Here is a 5,755-nt window from a genome sequence, read left to right as displayed (position 1 = left end):
GGGCCTTCAGCTTCTCTGTGATGTCAGCGTAGGAGACAGTCTTCATATCTGTCGGGGCCATTAACGACCTGGCAATGTCGAAGGTTCCCTTCCCGCAGGAACTCAGGAGGCATGCTCGTTTCTTCGCCTCGTCGGTAATGTCATGCGTTTCCAGATGGAACTCGAACCTGGATAGGTAGGAGTCCCAGTCTTCTGAGGAGGGTTCGAAGCACTCGAACTTCTGGCTTCCAGCCATCGTGGGAGACTTGGGCACCGGAGCTGGTGGCGCCTCCGCCGGATCGGCTGCTGTGCTTTGCCCGCTTTCTTCCGAGTCCGAAGTGTGGATGTCCGCAGGGCTGCCTACCTGCTCTAACATCCCACCCTCGTCGCCAATTGTTAGATCGCACTAACAAAGGACTCTTAGAGTGATTCAGCAAGTGATTCAGCTTTATTGGAAGTAACGAACAAGCACTCAACTCAGTAAGAAACCAGAACGGAAAACAGTGGGAGCTTATGCTCCTTTTAAACATAACCGGGCTAATGTAGCCACGCCTATTTACAATTAACAACCAATGAGATTGCTTAGTTAAGGACCAATGGGAGTCTTTCCCTCCTAGGGAATGGTCTTGTTCTGATTGGTCGCTGTTACGAAGCGACCAATAGGAAGTTCGCTCAGAGGAGCCCTGGTGCTTAACATAGGAGCCCTATGAGGTGATTCATGTAAACGTTTCAATACATTACACTACACCTGCTGTGTTTCCATCCCCCTTCTCAAAGGTGATTGGATGCTGGAGTCACACTCCCATAGGCTCAAGTGAGTGGCTGTTTCCCCCCTTCAGGGGTGGGACAGCCTTCTGTCCATCACATGCCTTCTCTATCCCTAGGACCTAATATAAGGAACAGACAATCAAACCTGGCAACAGTTTGCACCTGTAATTTGTGAAAAGGAAAAGACTCACAGAAGATGATCGCCAACCCCACCACACACACCTCTGGAGAAGAGTTGATGAAGGACCACATAACCAGGTGGAGTTAACGGAGATAGATACATCCCATCTGTTTCTTCTAACCATATCTTGGTCACTCAGGACACATCTATTTTCTCCTCCACGACCCAAAAGGGCGTGCAGTTTTTGTTCCTCACTAAGTTGATACTGCACAATATTAATGAAGAAGAAGAAATAGGGGCCCTTGCACCAGCATCTCTCAGGAAGGGATGCAGGTTAGATAAGTAGTGTGCTCTGTTACATTATTTGTGGCAGCAAGATTTCTGTTCTCATGACAGGACATTCAAAAAGAAAGGCACTTTCACAAAACAAAGAGGAAAACCAATCCACGTCTGCTAATAGTTAAACATTAAAAAACACCCTAAAATGAAGAAATATATTGAACAAATCTTTTGATGGGAATCATTAACTCAACACTTACAAGGAGAACAAGAAACATTTTAAAGAATTATACAAATAACAACGATCAGCGCTTCTGGCAGATTCTGGCACCAAGATGTGCCTTCTTTCCTAACTTTATTTTGCACCTTGAATAGAGGCCAGGCAGAGACAAAACTAATTTCAATCTACTGAGAATTCCTCTGGTAAGAAAAGTGGACATCTGACGCATAAATTAGCTCCATAGATTGTATCATGTCATTCCTATTATGTTTCTCTGACAGGAAAGCAACAAGAGCATTCAACCTCCCCCAGTTCTCAATTATGGCATTTTGTACACTTACAGAATAAATCTTCTTGTAGATTGCAAAGTACATCTTGTACAAGCATATCTGCATTAGCTGAGACAGTTTTTTTTTTAAAGCAACCTCCAAGCACTGTCTGGAGCCAAAAGCTCCATCAGTGTGATAGACTTAAGACTTTAAAAAAATTCAGGTGACTTTTCTATATTTGTACGTAAATGCTGATTGTGCTGCATTCATATTCAATGCAGAATTTAAACTGCCATAAGCAAACTGCAAACACAATGTTCAAGACGATCACACTCTTTTGACAGGCACTGTAAAGGCATTTTGGAATTTTCAGATATGGCATGTGAAGGACTTGATACTTTTTTGATAATTAGACTGCTTAAGGCAGTCAGTGAAGAAGATGGAGACGTCTAAAAAATTTAAGAAAGAGATTCCATTTCAGCAATGGGAAAATCTATGGATGAAACATATAAAGTTCACAGTGAGTCAAGCACTCAGAGAAAATTGGTATAAAGTTTTATTGCTGGTATATTACCCCAAAAGACATAAAGAAGATGGACAGAAATTATAAAGGACTGTGTTGGAAATGTAAGGAGATAGATGGTACTTTTTACCATATGTGGTGGTCTTGTAAAAAAACCCTTAAACCTAGCAAATATTGGAAAGAAATACATATTGTAACTCAAACTATTTTGAATGCAAAATTTGCTGTTACCAGAGACTATTATTTGGAATTTTACCAGTGAATGCAGATAGAGCAATGCATGATTTGCTTAGATACATGTTAACTGCAGCAAAAGTAGTATTTGCAGCAAAGTGGAAGACTGAGGGTTGTCCAACTCTTGAGAATTGGATAGACAAAATGCAAGAATATGCAGTAATGGCAAAATTGACAAATTACATTAATCAGAGACTGAAAGATAAATTTGAGAACAATTGGCGAGCTTTTTATGTTTACTATAACCAATCCTTGTGGTTATATATTGAATGGTTTATTTTATAAATGACAACTCTTATATGAAATATTAAGAACATTATCATGTGCACGGTTTTTATTACAACAAACTGTTATGTTAGAGTTATATCTAAAGTGAATGAGAATTTACCTGTTTTTATTATTAATAAGAGGACAACAATGAAAACACATTTTGAGTAGGTTGTTATCATGGTTTACTAAGGCACCATGTTATACACCTTTTTATATACTTTTTAATCAATGATTGTCCTTAATATCTGTAAAAATTGCCCTCTGTATTGCATTTTTATAATTTTACTTTCTTCTCATTTTCCCTTACCACCTTTCTTTATTCTGTATTCCTATAAAAAGTTAAAATTAAAATTTAGAATAAGAAGATGGAGACTTTTGGGATTTCTAGGAAGTAACTAGTTACTAGCTACGCAAAATCAGAACATTCACTCAGCCAGTCTCAACCTTTAATATTCTCTCCTACATGCTACCTCAGGCAGTACTAATTACTATACTTTGTAATCATGTGAAACTTTTAACAACGAGTTTCATTATTTATAACTTATTAAAACAGATAGTGTCTGTTAGTATTTTAATACACTCAAGGGGTCATGCTTTGGAAATGTGGTACTGAAAAGCAATCACTCTAATCAGCATTAGCTGCTAAGCTGTTTTCTGTCTGCCAGACCTTAATTCCCTTTCAATTGTCCCTTATGTTTTCTCATACCAGTCTAGGACCATTGTTTACCTTTAAGCAGTAATGTCACTCATTGATATTACCCAATGACTGTTCTTTTATACTCCAAAGCTCCTGAAACTGACTTTCAACAGACATCCTTGATAGCTACTCCAGCCTGCAGGATGTTAATAATATTTGTTTGTATGTTTGCTTTGCTCTATGATATCACTAAACATAATGCATTTTTGTTTATTATTAATATAAACAATTGATTAAATGGCTTCTGTGGCAAGGACGAATAACATACTTTAGCATATTTCTGTGGAATACACTTGAATTTAGTTTAATCTAAATATGTTTGAATAGAATCTAGATGTAGCCCATTTTGAAAGACCTTGCCCATCTTTGCATTACGGGAATTGCTATTTTTAAACTGTCAAAACAAGGACAGTGATATGAGAATAAATGTACAGAGACATCAGTGGCAGTTCATTATATTTGACAAGCTATCAGTAAGAGTAGTAAACCAATTGTGCTTCTCGGGAACTGACTGTCATCCGTACAAAATAAAGGGAATCATAACCAGTGTTCCCTCTAAGCTGAGTTAGTGTGAGCTAGCTCACAGTTTTTAAGCCTCCAGCTCACACATTTTTATCTTGGCTCAGGAAGGATGGCTCCAGAGCAAACTAATTTATGCAGTAGCCAAATTGCTTGCTCACAACTTTAATGCTAGTAGCTCATGAAGTAGAATTTTTGCTCACAAGACTCCACAGCTTAGAGGGAACATTGAATAACACCAGATGTCTCAAGAGGACAGCAGACCCAAACTGGATTATACAGGAGATGCAGAAAGGGCCCTTATTGGAGTTGGAAGGTTTGTAATCTCCTACAAGTTGATCCAGTGATGTGCTCAGGCAAAGACTGTGGATCTTTCCTGCTTTCGCTTTCACCCAGCAATCCCTCTGATCCTGGGGAAAGTTGATTCCCAGGGTCATGTGACCTGCATGGGGTAATAAGCACATGAGTCAGTAGGCAGCACTGAGAAGGGGGGGAAGGAGATAAAATCAGTCCCTCCTCTCTCTTCCATTAATGCAGCTCCCCTGCTGCAAGAAGAATGGGTTCGCCCCCTCTTTAGGCTATGACTCTAAGCAAGTGCTGTGACCTGGAAATCAACTTTGCCAGGTTTAGAAGAGACTGCTGAGGCAGAGGACTCAGGGCTGCCAACTCTGGCTTAGAAAATTCCTGGAGATTTGGAGGCAGTGCACAGGTGGGATGGAGTCTGGGGGAGGGAGGGAGCTCAGCAGGGATGCAATTCCACAAAGTCCACTCTCTGAAGTTGCCATTTGCTCCAGGGGCCTTGGTTGCCCTTGCTGCAGTCTGGAGATCCGCTATAATTCTAGGAGAACTCCAAGCCCCACCTGGGGGTTGGTATCCCTCATGGGAATGCGGGGAAGATCTGAACCAACCAGCACCTCTGCTGACCAATCACGGGATATAACCCTTGGTATTCACCTTTGCAAGTTCTGGGGCAATTCCACTAATCTACGCAAAGCAGGCCTTCTGTTTTTGCAGTGAGATTTGGTTTAAAACATTAGACTACCTTCATCCTCCATTTATTGTTTACAAGAATTGTATTTTTGTACACCAGTTCTCTCTATGAAGTTTAGCCATATCTCAAATGCATGCGATACACATTAAAAAATAATTTCCCATGCAAATGAGTGATATGCTTAAGTCTGTTAAACTAACCAAAGACTGCTTGCCAATAAGGAACATTTCACACCAGGAGTTACCATCTACGACAAGCCCAGTAGAAAGAAAAATAACAGACTGGTTGTCATCTCCATGTCACAGCTAAACATCTTCAACACATTATCTGGGAAGATCCTTCTTCTCAGAGGTCAGATGGAGGGGGAGTAAGAGAGGTCTTGCTTTCAGGCAGCCTCCCCCCCAGGTCGAAACAACAATGAACCACCCAAAGAAGACACAAATGTGCGGATTAGCCCTTGTGACAAACCCAGGTTCCAACTCAGTTCCCATATCCACTCAGATGGCAAAGGACCCAACAACATTCACATACCATCATTCAGGTGCACATCCCCTAATGTGACGCATGCTATCACAAACCAGCAATGCCCTTCTGCCACTTATATCAGCCATACTCAACAATCCCTATAGGAGCATGGGCAAGTGTCAGTCATTAAAGATGGAGACACTCAAAATCAGCAGGGGAGCATCTCAACCTTTCTGGACAGTCAGCAACAGACTTTAAAGTGGCAGTACTTCAGTAGAAGAGTTTCAAAAGGAGAGTCCAGCCAGAAGCTGAGGAGTTGTGCAGGAACTGGGGGTGGTGTGTGTGTGTGTAAAGTGGCGTCAAGTCACAATTGATGTATAGCGACCTCAAGGAGGGCTTTCAAGGCAAGTGAGAAGCAGA

This window comes from Gekko japonicus, unplaced genomic scaffold (assembly GCF_001447785.1).
Source record: "Gekko japonicus isolate JY-2015 unplaced genomic scaffold, Gekko_japonicus_V1.1 scaffold760, whole genome shotgun sequence".
NCBI lineage: Eukaryota > Metazoa > Chordata > Lepidosauria > Squamata > Gekkonidae > Gekko > Gekko japonicus.
Note: the sequence above shows the minus strand (reverse complement) of the source record.